This window comes from Sus scrofa, chromosome 7, assembly GCF_054392235.1.
Source record: "Sus scrofa isolate SSC_HxYL_T2T_F1_AM1 chromosome 7, Sscrofa_HxYL_maternal_Yorkshire_Landrace_v2.0, whole genome shotgun sequence".
NCBI lineage: Eukaryota > Metazoa > Chordata > Mammalia > Artiodactyla > Suidae > Sus > Sus scrofa.
Genome location: NC_139389.1, coordinates 96,072,037 through 96,086,920, shown reverse-complemented (window position 1 = coordinate 96,086,920; position 14,884 = coordinate 96,072,037). Strand labels below are relative to the sequence as shown.

At 41.4% G+C, this 14,884-nt stretch overlaps 1 long non-coding RNA gene across 2 annotated transcripts in view; it reads left to right on the top strand.

Moving 5' to 3' along the window:
- The window catches only part of LOC146401787 (uncharacterized), a 90,759-nt gene that overhangs the window by 61,552 nt on the left and 14,323 nt on the right, over window positions 1-14,884 (top strand). The gene's annotated exons all lie outside the window — the stretch shown is intronic.

Sequence of the window (14,884 nt, the reverse complement as noted above, 5' to 3'; positions counted from 1 at the left end):
TGAGTCCTTAAAATCTTGAGATGAGAGCCCAGGTCTGTTGGTCTCTGCCTTGAACTGTGTAAGCAAAGGGCTATATCTGTTTGCATGATGCCCTTGGCCCCAAAAGCAGAAGTGCAGAGTATTGTATGACCAGGATGAACCTGCAACAATATATGGCCTGCCCTAGCAGTAAACAAATGATAGTCATCAGTGATTGCAGCCACCTTCAAGGGTATGCCAGTGAGCCCTGAGGGAATTTAGGAAGGAAACAATACCTGCCATCTAGAAGCCCTCAGATTGTAGCCACTCCCAAGGGTATGCCCTAAAGAAAATCAGGATGTGAAAACCCAGGATACTGGAGATTCAAAAGACTCTGATGTATTCACTGTACAGGGCTGATATATGAAAATAAAAAAGTAGGCCAGGGGAGTTCCCATCGTGGTGCAGTGGTTAAGGAATCCGACTAGGAACCATGAGGTTTCGGGTTCAATCTCTACCCTTGCTCAGTGGGTTAAGGATCTGGTGTTGCTGTGAGCTGTGGTGTAGGCCAGCGGCTACAGCTCCAATGACACCCTCAGCCTGGGAACCTCCATAAGCCCCGAGAGCGGCCCAAGAAATGGAAAAAAGACAAAAAAAAAAAAAAAGGTAAGCCGGAAACATTTATGCAAATTAAAACACTAATACAGAGGAAACTGGTTAAAAAAAAAAACAAGTCTTCATGGCTTAAGAACATCAAGCAGATAACAGTCAGTCTTTGTTTTATTTCATTTTATACCTAAAGAAAATCATTTTCTATTTCCTCAGAAGAGGAAGAAAAAGGAGGAGGAGGAGGAGAGGAAGAGGAATAAAGTCAAGCAGGCTCTCACATCATCAATAATGTCATATATCTGGTCTATTGACTCTACTGGGCCAACATAAACTAGAATATTTCAGGGGGGGTGGGAAATATTGCCAATAATATATTCATAACACCCAGGACTATGACCACATTATTTCCCATTACAGTACTCTCCCCTTCTCTTGTAAATTCCTTGTTGGAAGTTCACCAATATTTGAGGCACAGCTTTGCCTTGACAGGCAGAATTAACATGTGTTAAGTAAAGAGTTAAGCACTAAACACAAACACCTCAACGAACAACAAGAGGGGGAGCATCCTGGGGACAATTAGAGAAATGAGTTTGAAGGAACCCCCATTGCATCTCAGCAGTAATGAACCTGACTAGTATTCATAAGGACACGAGTTCGATCCCTGGCCTCGATCAATGGATTAAAGGATCCAGCTTTGCCATGAGCCTTGGTGTAGGTCCCAGACTCAGCTCAGATCTGGCATTGGTGTTGCTGTAGCTGTGGTATAGGCTACAGCTCTGATGCGACCCCTAGCCTGGGAACCTTCATATGCCACGGGTGCAGCCCTAAAAAGCAGAAAGGACCCCCCCCCAAAAAAAAGGGTGTGTAGTGCAATTGTCTTTCTTAACTAATGTGGGAACAGGGAGAAAGAGCCTACTAGTCTATTTATACAACTGCAGTTTAGCCCAAGCCCCCAAATTTGACAAGGATCAGTGTTTTCTAGTGTCTTAAGTGTGAATTAAAAGTTCGGCACTTGCCATCTCCCTCCACATGTGAACCTGACAGCACTAAAAGCCTGAACCTAGTCAGAACACAGATTGGGACTTGAACTCATATGCGGGTGAGACAGAACACTAACTCAGGCAGTTAGTGTAGGAGCATGTGCTCCGATGCTTTCTTTAATATGGATATTGATTAATATTTGTGGCTTAAGGGCTCCAGGGAGTAACACCTCCTCGGGCCTTGTTTTATTATAGAAAATGCATATTCCCCACAGGCTTTGTTTACTATAGGAAATTGGAATCTCTAGCCCACTCCTCAACTGATTAAAAAGAAATGAGAGGAATAGTCACTTAATCTAAGGAAAGAAAAGGACAAAGAAACCATAAAACTTCCGGGATATTTCCAACCCTAAAACCCCTATTGGACAAGGACTGATATAGGTAATTGAGCAAGACTAATGGAAGAAAACTACATCTTTCCGGACCCCACGTTTGTACCCCCGCCCCCCACCATCCTTCAGGAAGAAAAACCCCTATAGGACAATAGAGAAAGAGGGCTCTTCTCCCCCCTCCTAGCAGCCCTGGGAACTAGTTGCTTTCCTTTAATAAAGACTTTACTTGCTTGCTGCCTGTGTGTCCTCGGAGGTCATTCTTCAACTGCTGTGAACAGGAACCTGGATTCCAGTGTCATCGGGATTTGAACCCGGCCAAAAACCAGATTGGGACTTGAACCCATGGTTTTAAATTAGCACTCACCTGATGTCTGGACTTACTGAGGTTCAGATTCTTCATGCCTCTGCACAGAAGGAATTCAGCGAGAGACAAATTGATAGGCAAAAAATAGATTTATTAGAATAGGACACGTGAGAGATGCAGGTTGGAAGGCACAGAAGTTCTGCCCTGAGAATCCAGTGGGCTACAGTTTTATCATCCAAGGGGAGTGGGGGTTGGAAAAGACCGCCTCTTCCTTTCTGGGAGTAGCAGCTTCTCCTAGGTGTCCGCTAGGGTGTGTATTCAAATCAGCAGAAGGGGGGTCCTCAAACTCCTGCCCTAGGTCTGAATCTGAATGCAGGCCTCATCCCATCCCCCACCCAATGACATGAGTTAATTTTTGCACCTCCACTATTCAAGCAAGGCTACCTTGTTCTGATGGCTTTCTTGAGCAATTTATTTACTTACAGTGATCTCCCAGTGTCCCCTGTTTCCTTCATTATCTGTGGTCCTTTATTGGGACTTCTATAACTACCTCTGCCTACTCCATCCCTATTGCATGGATTAAATCATGAGCCACTGCAGCTGCTGACCCACAACACCACCTGAGCAGAGCGCAGGGTGGAGATCTGGAGTGAGGCACTCTGTGCTCTGGGGAAACTGGACGAATAGGTCTTCAGAGAGTTAGATTAATTTTTACAGAAGATTTTATGTGCCCAAATCTTGCATCTCCTCATATCTAAAAAAAAAACACTAAAATGCTTCATAGTGATGTCTGCTCCTTGTGACTAGTAGTAACCTTCAAGAAACCAGCAACAAACTTTTGTAAAATGTGTGCATGGCTGCATGAACCTCCCCTTCATCTTTAGGGCAAGATATCCCCCCTTTCCTCTTTGAGGCGGTGTTTCAGGGTGGTGTTAAAAGAACTGGGGCTATAGTTAAGTGGACAAAACAAAGGATGCCATAATCACTGGTGAAGAATGCAGTCCTCTCCAAGGGAGAGCCTGTGAGCCTCGAGGGGATGTAAAAAATCAGGATACTGGCCCCAATAGCTGAGGTGCATGTTAAAGGAATGATTTCAGTGAGCCCAGAGCTCTTTTGTTCCTGCTACTTGCCCTTTTTGTTGCAAAAACTCCTGTGTATCCTAGCTCCCCACTCGCCTCCTCAGAGAATTTTCTCAGGGCTACCTGAGATGCTGTGTCCTGGGCTCAAATCCTAATTTTGCCCCAAATAAAACTTAACTCTCAACTTTCAGGTTGTGGGGGTTTTGTTTGTTTGTTTGTTTTTGTGGGGTTTTTTTTGTCTTTTTGCCTTTTCTAGGGCTGCTTCTGCAACATATGGAGATTCCCAGGCTAGGGGTTGAATTGGAGCTGTAGCCACTGGCCTACGCCAGAGCAAAAGCTAGGAGGGATCTGCAACCTACACCACAGTTCACGCAACACCACCAGATCGTTAACCCATTGAGCAAGGCCAGAGATCGAATCCGCAATCTCATGGTTCCTAGTTGGATTCGTTAACCACTGCGCCAAGACAAGAACTCCAGGTTGTGCTTTTTTTTTTGTCTTTTTTTTTTTTTTTTTTTTTGTCTTTTTGCCATTTCTTGGGCCGCTCCCGCGGCATATGGAGGTTCCCAGGCTAGGGGTCTAATCGGAGCTGTAGCCACCAGCCTATGCCAGAGTCACAGCAAGGCCAGATCCAAGCCGCGCCTGCAACCCACACCACAGCTCACAGCAACGCCAGATCCTTAACCCACTGAGCAAGGCCAAGGATCGAACCCGCAACCTCATGGTTCCTAGTCAGATTTGTTAACCACTGTGCCACGACAGGAACTCCAAGGTTGTGCATTTTTTAAGTCAACGTATGTTGTGTAAACAGATGAGAGAAAAAACTCCTTGATCTGTTCATCTTAGGCAGGAAGGACTGATATATTCTCATTTTGTAACATTTATTTCCACATAGAATTGGCTAGGGACTGTAATCAATTTGTATATCTAATTCAGTCAGTAAAAATCCATTGATAGTCCATTACTGTTTGACAAATTTTTGTGTAAAGACTTGAGCTAAACCCTCACATACCCATGAATGCTTGTTACTTTCCTCTTCTCCATCTTTTCAGCTTCATCAGAAGTGATGCATTATAAACAGACATATTTATCTTACAGCTAATCCCAAATGGATAGAATAAAGAGCTTGACACCAATTTTAAGCTTTTCTTCTTTTCCTTCCCTAATCATTTATTGCAGAAGAAAAATAGCGCTACAAAAATGGAGTTTTTTACAGCAGGCTCAATAAATCCTGGGTGCCTTTCTCTTATTCTCTGTGCCTTTACAAACACACATCTATCAAGATTAATATTAAATTCAGCCCAAGGCTTAGCACTGGATTTGAGCAATGACAAATTCTTCACCATTTCCCCACAGATCTTTAACTTTTTCTGCTAAGGTGAGAATTTCAATCTTGCCCTTGAAATGGACTGGAAAAGCATGCCTGTCACTGGATATAAGTCAACTTTTTACAACTCTGACACACTGATACAACTGGATATTTTGATATATTATTTGATCTTTCACCTTACTAATTTTTTTTAATGGCCAAACCCATGGCACATGGAAGTTCCGCAGCTGCGAACTATGCCGAAGCTAAGGCAACACCAGATCCTTAACCCAGTGCACCGAGCTGGGAGCTGGGATCAAACCCACGCCTCTACAGCAATCTGAGCCACTGCTTTGTGCCACAGTGGGAAAGCCCATCTGACTAGCTTTTTTTTTTTTTGAACTTCCTGCAAGACTTACATTACTTTTATTTGAAGTCTAGCCTAGTATTTTGAAAGGAGAACAAATAATGAGATGAATTTTTTAGGTCAGTTGTCTCTAATTTTTGGATTTTATTAATAAAATACACTTTAAGAAACTAGAGGATGAAAATAAGATGCAGATTCAGTTTGTGTCCAATACAGACATATACTCACATAAAACTCCTCTTATTCACTATTACTTTAATTTCAGGATAAAAATCTCAGAGTAAAAAAATAGTTTAAAAAAATGAATAGTTAGGGATTCGTGAAGTGACTCAGTGTGTTACAAACCTGACTAATATCCATGAGGATGCAGGTTCTATCCCTAGCCTAGCTCAGTGGGTTAAGGATCTGGCGTTGCTATGAGTTGTGATGTAGGACACAGATGCGGCTCAGATCCCACATTGCTGTGGCTGAAACCAAGCAGAGCCCTCTGGGGGCCTGGGCACACAGGCCTTTCTGTGTCCTCCATTTCTTGTTTTTAGGGATTAAACTTCAGTCTCCATGACCTTCCCTGAGTTCCAAAGTCTGGTTCAAACCATTGCTAATCAGGGAAGGGAGGGGATGCAGAGACAAGAAAGGAGCAATCAAGAAACAATAGTGCAGCTTTGGGGGTAGGGTCCTGGTCCCTCCTCAAGGAATATGGATAACAATATCTTTTGAGTTCTTCTACAGAAGTAAAACTCCCAACAAATGGAAGCTGCTAATGAAGCATTCTTTATTCCAGAAAGAAGACCACCAGACCATTGAACAGAACACCAACTTAGAAAACAATGCAAGTTTGCCTCTACCCTGATCATTATCTGTGACCCTATTTTTTACTCCCAAAAGTGTAAAACCACTTCCCCACTTCTCATGGGGGGGCGGGCACAGTCCTTGAGGCATTAGCCTGCTCTGACCCTCCATTGCCTGGCCAAAAGCAATAGAGCTATTTTTTTTTTTTTTTTTTTTTTTCTCCTTCACCCAAAACTCTTATCTCCAAGTTTCTATTCAGCACAGGGGCTGAGATCCATAACATGGCTGTGGCATAGACTGGCAGCTGCAGCTCTGATTCTTAAGCGAGAGGATTCATTTTCCCTTCAGAAGCTCGTAAGTTCCTTTACATTGAAAGATCACTGTAGAGATCAAAGAAGATTGTGAGGTCCACTAACTAGGTAAAAGAATATTACTAACAGGGATATTACCCAGTGGGTCATCTGTTTTAGCTATTGTTAATTATTTAGACCAACTTTGATATGCTTCCCACTTGAAGAGTCACTAGAAACTGGAGATGAAAACAGTCTTCATTTAAATTCTGATCATTGCCATCTGGGTTGCATAGAAGTACTGTGGAGATATATACTAAGTTAACCATAAACCAGAGCACTGAATCACAAAGAACCCATTACAAAGCAATCTGTCTTAGGCCAGGTGCAAAAGTCCCATCCACCTATTGCTTTTGAAAAGGTTATTTTTCTTTCTTTTAGCTCTTCTTCTTAGGCTCCTCACCATGACCTTGATTTAGAAGGCAATTTCGAGGAGACAAAAATTTCCTGGAAGCTTTCTGTTCTATTTTGAACTTGGACTATTTGAGCTAGGCACAAACCTGCCTCAAGAAAGTGATATGATAACCAAGCAATCATATTTTATTGAAATCAAATGAATTTGTGGACAACCACCAAAGGTAAGGCACTTCTGGGAAAGCTTCCCTAGTTTTTCATACTGTCTGTTCTGCCTGCAGAGAAAAATTTCTCTTGTTCTATGTCCCTTTATTAGAGAAATTGTCTCAAATTCTCCTCTACTCAAGAACTCTAGGTTTTGGACTTGAGATTTATCACCGTGCATCTCAGTCCTTCTGCACTGGATTCCCTCAGGGTTTTTTAAGTGAGACATAAAGCTGTGAGTGGTCTCCTTGGTAGGGAATGGAGTAGGCACAGGTAGTTGTGGAAGTCCTGATGAAAGGACCACAGTTTAAAAGGGAAATTTAGGGGACATTGGGAGATGACTGTAAGTTAATAACTGCTCAAGAGAGCCATCAGAACAAGGCAGGCATGGAGTTCCCGTCGTGGCGCAGTGGTTAACGAATCCAACTAGGAACGATGAGGTTTCGGGTTTGATCCCTGGCCTTGCTCAATGGGTTAAGGATCCGGTGTTGCTGTGAGCTGTGGTGTAGGTTGCAGATGCGGCTCAGATCCCACGTTGCTGTGACTCTGGCGTAGGCCAGCGGCTACAGCTCTGATTTGACTCCTAGCCTGGGAACCTCCATTTGCTGTGGGAGCGGACCAAGAAATGGCAAAAAAAAAAAAAAAAAAAAAAAAAAAAGAACAAGGCAGGCATGCTTGACTAGTGGAAGTGCAAGAATTGCCCTCAGGTCATTGGGTGGGGATGGGATGAGGCCTGCATTCAGATTCAGACCTAGGGCAGGAGTTTGAGGACCCCCCTTCTGCTGATTTGAATACACACCTCACTAAGGAGAAGCTGCTACTCCCAGAAAGGAGGAGGTCTTTTCCAACCCCCACTCCCCTTGGATGATAAAACTGTAGCCCACTGGATCCTCAGGGCAGAGCTTCCTTGCCTGCCTGCTCGCATCTCTCACAAGCGTCCTATCCTAATAAATCTATTTTTTGCCTATCACTTTGTCTCTTGCTGAATTCCTTCTGCACAGAGGGAGACATGAACCTGAACCTCAGTGAGTCCAGGCACAGGATGAGTGATTCTAATTTAAAACCATGGGTTCAAGTCCCAATCTGGGTCTAGGCTGTGTTTGAGTCCCTGCACGTGGGTTCAAGTCCCAATCTGTGTTCTGGCTAGGTTCAGGCCATGCTCTCAGTTTCACCCTGAGTGTCAGGGTATAACCCTGGGATAGTTTCTCTATTTTGCTAGTTTAGAAAGACAACAACCCCACAGGCAAATAACTTGGCATCTAAGTGGTAGAGACCTAATTACTGAGTTTTTGTTTGTAGATTCTTGAATTGACAAGAATGTGTGACCTTCTTGGATTTTCTAAAAAAAAAAAAAAAGACCAGTTATTTTACATGTTAATTTGTGTTGGGGTTGGAGAGAGATAATTTCAGTGACTTTGAACCCTTGCATGGCCAGGAAAATGCTCTAAATGGTGGTGGAGATATGTAAATCATTAAAGGATGAGGGATCTGGTGTGTGTCCATTCCATTTCTAAATGGAGTATTTTAAGAGTTCTCTGGTGGCTCAGTGGGTGAAGGATCCAGCATTGTCACTGCTGTGGTGTGGGTTCAATACCTGGCCTGAGAATTCCTGCATGCCATGGGTGTGTACAAAAAATTAAAAATAAATAGATAATTTTAAGCATTCTGACCTCCAGCTTTTTTTTTTGTTTGTTTGTTTGTTTGTCTTTTTGCTATTTCTTCGGCCACTCCCGCGGCATATGGAGGTTCCCAGGCTAGGGGTCTAATCAGAGCTGTAGCCACCGGCCTACGCCAGAGCCACGGCAACGCCGTATCGTTAACCCACTGAGCAAGGGCAGGGACTGAACCCGCAACCTCATGGTTCCTAGTCGGATTTGCTAACCACTGCGCCACGACGGGAACTCCACATCCAGCTTTTTATCCTAGTTAATTGAAGTCTTCTCCACCCTCACACACACACAGAATCTTTATCTCCTCTTTTAATTTTTGTGTTCTATTTGCATTGAACATCCTCTGATACATTAGATGGTGTATTTTATTTTTGTGTTTATTATTTGTGCTTCTCCCCCACACAAAGAAAGTTTTTCTTGCTTTCTTCACATCTGAACTTCTAATACCTATATAAGTGCCTGCTCTGTGGCATGCATTCACTTATTTATGAATGGATACCTCTTAATTTCTTCACTCATTACTAAGTAGAAAAACATTTTTTATTTTTTAAATTTTATTTATTTATTTATTTATTTTTGTCTTTTTGCCATTTTCTTGGGCTGCTTCCACAGCATATGGAGGTTCCCAGGCTAGGGGTCGAATCGGAGCTGTAGCCGCCAGCCTACACCAGAGCCACAGCAATGTGGGATCCGAGCTGCATCTGCAACCTATACCACAGCTCACAGCAACGCCGGATCCTTAACCCACTGAGGAAGGCCAGGGATTGAACCCGAAGCTTCATGGCTCCTAGTCGGATTTGTTAACCACTGAGCCACGACGGGAACTCCGACAAACATTTTTTAAAATCAGATTTTGCATTTGTATTTTTGGCTTGCACGACATGTAGCATCCCATAGGACAAAGTTCAAGGTGAGAAATTGTGTTCTTCCCACCTGAGATCTGTTCTCATCATTACATGCCAGGCAGCTCACAGATTAGTGCTGGCAAGAGGAAGAAACATATTTGCCAATCCTGAGCTAAGGTAACTTCAGCACTGCAGGTAAGCTGAATACTCTTGTGGTGTACAGTGTCTTTTTAAATAAGGTGTTTGGTTTCTAGGCAGAACCTGAGACTACAGTCTTGGCCAATTCCCTAAAACACTTTAGACTTATAAGCATCCAATTGATGCTTATAATAGCAAATAGCAAATAGAAATAGCAAAAAGACCAAAAAAAAAAATCTACAGAATTCACACCAAAATCTGGGTTACTGACAGTCTTTGAAAAGTAGGAGATCTGGCAGCATTGGGAAAGATGGCTCACAATCTCTTCAGTGACAAATCTCATCAAATTCATCCTACCCAGGCCACTGCTGAATCCTTTTTTTTGGCGGGTGTTAATATAACCCACTTGTTCTGTATTTTATTTTATTTTTTATTTATTTATTTATTTTGTCTTTTTTGCCATTGCTAGGGCCACTCCCGCGGCATATGGAGGCTCCCAGGCTAGGGGTCTAATCAGAGCTGTAGCCACCGGCCTACGCCAGAGCCACAGCAACGCAGGATCCGAGCCGCATCTGCAACCTACACCACAGCTCATGGCAACGCCGGATCGTTAACCCACTGAGCAAGCGCAGGGACCGAACCCGCAACCTCATGGTTCCTAGTCGGATTCATTAACCACTGCGACACAACGGGAACTCCTGTTCTATATTTTAGAGTATAGTGATTATATATTCTTAAAGGAGGTTCCAATGATATATTAAATTATAAATAATGTAAATAATATATTAAATTATACATTTTTTTGTCTCTCTCTCTCTCTTTTTTTAATGGCCACACCTGCAGCATACAGAGGTTCCCAGACTAGGGGGAAACTTGGAGCTGTAGCCTCTGGTCTACACCACAGCCACAGCTATGCTAGATCTGAGCCACGTCTTCAACCTACACCACAGCTCATGGCAACATCAGATCCTTAACCCACTGAGTGAGGCCAGGGATCAAACCTGTGTCCTCATGGATACCAGTCCTCATTCATTTCCACTGAGCCATGATGGGAACTCCAGTAAAGCAATTTATTAATAACTTGTAATGATGTGCTAAAGACAGAATGGTTTCACAAACTATTAACTTTCAGCATGAATTACCTAGACAGCAAACTACATACCAGACAGTAGGGTCCAAGGCTGAGCAGCTATTTATCTCCTTCATGGAGGAAACGCCACCACAGCTCAGTTCAGAATGTGTGACTCTTCTTTTACTATTTTGCTCTGATGATTCTCTTCTGGTTCCCACACTGCACTTCCCACCTGCTTTGGCGTACTCATTTACTTTCATCAGGGCAACCTGATACTAAATTATGATGGTTTGACGAGAGTCTCTGCAAGTGCAATGAGAGGTTCATACTTTGGTACAGAGATCCCTGCAGCTATATTTCCAGTGAGCTCCCATGTTGAACTGCACTTAATGAGGAAGCTCCTGTCTTCCAGAATAAAATTTGCAGATGTGTGATGTGGGTACTTATCACTCTGAAAGAGGATCTTTTCACTTTGTGTTCTCTTGGCCTTGGATCTCTTTCAGTGCTATTTCAGTGCTGCCACAAGGCTATGGAAAAAAGAGTTTCCAGGCTTATGGCACTCCCCAAACACAGAAATCAATGATCCTATGATAATTTTTACCTTGCAAGCAAATTTTGTCTCTCTCTTTTAGCACCCATAAGGATTTGCTGTTCACCCACATCAGCCTGCTGTGCACTGGCTGCACAGAATTATCTAAAAGAATGTACTGCCAAGACCCAACTTCTTACATGTATTTCAGCTGGCTGCTGGAATACAGGTGTACCCAGTGTGGCTGTGTGGCCCTCAAACATCTCATCTTTCAGAGCCCTTTTTATTCACAAGGGAAAGCGATGCTTCTGGTGGGAGTAAGTCAGAGTGAGCAAGGGAGAAAGCAGGCAGTATACTCAGATTGGATTTTGATTTGAACTGCATTGAATTTATATATTAATTATAAAATAATTGACTTTGTGAAAGCATGTCTTTCAATCCAAGAACGAGCTTCTTTTTCTGCATTATTCAGTAAAACTCATTTTCCCTCCATAGAAATCTAGTATATCATTTGCTCAAGTGAATTCTATTTTATGCTATTGTACTAAACTCAGAGAGGGCATCTTTGCTTTGTTCGTAACTTGAAAAAAAAAGTGGGTTCTACATTTCATTATTAAATATAATGGGTTTTTTTGTAGGGCTAAATCAAATAAACTTTGCAAATTTAGGTTGTTGCCACCTCTAGTTTGTGTGTGTGTGTGTGTGTGTGTGTGTGTGCATGCATAAGTTATAAATGGGTAATGTATTGCACTTCAATTAGTTTGTTAGTTATGGGTTAAATTGCATTCAGAATTTTTTTTCTAATCCTAAATCATCCATGAATTTTCATGATAAGTCCACCTTGATCAAATGGCTTTAAAAACAAAGTGAGAACTTCCCCTTGCTAATACATTCGTGAGAGATTGCATAACAAATTTTTTATGCTATTCTTTTCTAGTTCGGTGTCAAGTTATTCTTAGCTTCAGAAAATGAATTAAGGAGCCTTCCTTTCCTCTAATCTCTGAAATATTAGGTATAAGATAGGGATAATTTATTTCTTGATTTTTGCAAGAATTACCTTCTAAAACATCTGATCCAGCACATAGACTTTTATTATTTGGAGAATAGACTTTTATTTACTTGTTTTAAAAAATGTTGATGGTTTCAATTTCTTCTTGAATTACATTTTTGGTAAATTAAATATGTAACTAGAAAATTGGATAGATATAGCCAAAAATGAATCATTTCTAGAAAGAAGTCCATTGTTTTTTTGTTTGTTTTTGTTTTTTGTTTTTGTTTTTTATGGCCACCCCCGTGGCATATGAAAATTCCCAGGCCAGGAACTGAATCGAAGCTGAAGCTCCAACCTCAGCTGTGGCAAAGCCAGATACTTAACCCACTGCACTGGGCCAGGGGATTGAACTCATGCTTCCAGAGTAACTCAAACCAGGGCTGTCATAGTCTTAACCCACTGTGCCACAGCGGGAACACCTATCTCAGTTTTTAATTAATTAGTATAAATTCATTCATGGTATTCTCTTACAATTATCTGTATTGTGTCTCTAATTGTGCCCCCTCTCTAGGTCCTAATAATGTTTATTTGTGCCTTTTCTTAACTTTCTTGCTCAACTGCATCAGAATTTTCCATTTTTATTACTCACTGCAAAGTAATCAAGACCGATTTTTTTTCTGTTCTATTTTATTAACTTGTAATCATATTTTTTTTCTTCCTTCTGACATCTTTGGGTAAAGTATCCTTATTAAAAAAAAAATTCTTTTCCTAATCCATGACATATGGCAATTCCCAGGCCAGGGATCAAACCTGTGTCACAGCAGCAATCTGAGCCAAGGAGTGGCAGGGCTAGATCCTCAACCCACTTAGCCACCAGGGAAATTTTATTAAACATTTTCTTGAGGTGGACACTTTTTCATTTTGTCTTTCTTTTCCAATAAAAACATTTAAGACTCTACCTTTAGGTGCATTCCCACAACTTTTAAATGAGGTATTTTCATTATTGCCCAATTCTAAATAATTTCTTGATTTCCATAATAAAGTATTTGACCCATGAGTTATTTAGATGAGTATTTTACATTTCCAGGGCAGTAAGTCTTTCAGTTATTCTGTCATCATTTTCTAATTTATTGTTCTCAGACATTGGGATCTGTATGATATTAAAGCTGTATTAACTGCTGAAATATCTGCCCTAAAACATGTGCTTAAAAGAAATGGTGTTTCTTCATTTTCTCTGCCATTTTTTTCTAATAGTTTGTGCATTTCCTTCTTATCAATTTCAAGATCTCTTTGTATAATTGACGTTGGCACTTTCTCTGCTACCTGGGTTGGAAACAAATTTTTCTAAATCTATCCTTTTTCTTTTTTTTTTTTTTGGTCTTTTGTTGTTGTTGTTGTTGTTGTTGCTATTTCTTGGGCTGCTTCCGTGGCATATGGAGGTTCCCAGGCTAGAGGTTGAGTCGGAGCTGTAGCCACCGGCCTACGCCACAGCCACAGCAACGCGGGATCCGAGCCGCGTCTGCAACCTACACCACAGCTCACGGCAACGCCGGATCGTTAACCCACTGAGCAAGGGCAGGGACCGAACCCGCAACCTCATGGTTCCTAGTTGGATTCGTTAACCACTGCGCCACGACGAGAACTCCTAAATCTATCCTTTTTCTATTGACTTTGTTGAAATCATCTTTAACCCTACAAAGATTGTTCCTTAATATATATAGAAGGAAATTTCCTTATCTTTTCTTTAATGCTTTTAGGATTCTATATTGCCCAAGAAGGATTCCACAACTTGAATGTCCACATAGACATGTTCTTACAGGATTTTTACACATTTTTGTCAGGGTAGGATACAGGTTTGAAGAATAAATTTCATATAATTTAGCTCCAAAGACTTTTCAAGAAACTATGCAAACATAAACATGAAATTAGATGCAAAGTTGAATACTTGTTCAAAAATAAAAAGAAATCAAAACAGAATGAAAATTTATATGTTTAAATTCCTCCAACATATCCCAAATCCAGAAAAATGGCATAATATTTTTTACTTATTGACTGCTTAACCCCTCTTTAGTATGCTTTTACTTTCTTACGTTTTTTAGCCTCATATTCATTGACCACCTCTCCATATAATTGCAATTGTTTGATATTTTCTATGGAAAATAAAAAGTTAGTTTTTCCTTTAGTGGAGTTGATCAAGCATTGTTTTACTCTTTTTTTTTTGTCTTTTGTCATTTTTTTTTTAGGGCTGAACCCACGGCATATGGAGGTTCCAAGACTAGGGGTCTAATCAGAGCTGTAGATGCTGGCCTACACCACAGCCACAGCAATGCCAAATCCGAGCCTTGTCTGTGACCTACACCACAGCTCACAGCAACACCAGATCCTTAACCCACTTAGCAAGGCGAGGGATTGAACCCGCAACCTCATGGTTCCTAGTTGGATTCATTTCTGCTGCACCATGACAGGAACTCCATTTTACTCTTGAGAGTTAGATGTGTAAACCACATGAATTTAGGCACAAACACACTCCCTATAAGATCACTGTGTGATTGAGATTTCAAACAGGAAATATGAAAAACTGCATTTTACTCAATTCTAGCAACGGAAAAAATATGATATATTTATAATGGTGTACACTGGATTCTGCTGTAAGCTCTTGAGAAGACAGAACAACTATTTTGACTGAATACCACTGAGAAGTCTGTCTTCTATAGTCAATGGTATATGGATGTTTCATCATTTGAAGAAGTTTCACATATTAGGGTTTGGCCCTGTACATTCCAAATTTTTTTTTTTCCTCCACTCCCCTTGTTCTCTGGTCCCAGGCTTAAGAACATAATTAGCGTGTGGTACAAGCTGGGGTCCAGCAGTATCTAAGACCCACAGATACCAGAGAGAGTGCTCAGTGGGTCAGCGTGATAAGTAGTGCTAGCTTCCTGAAGCC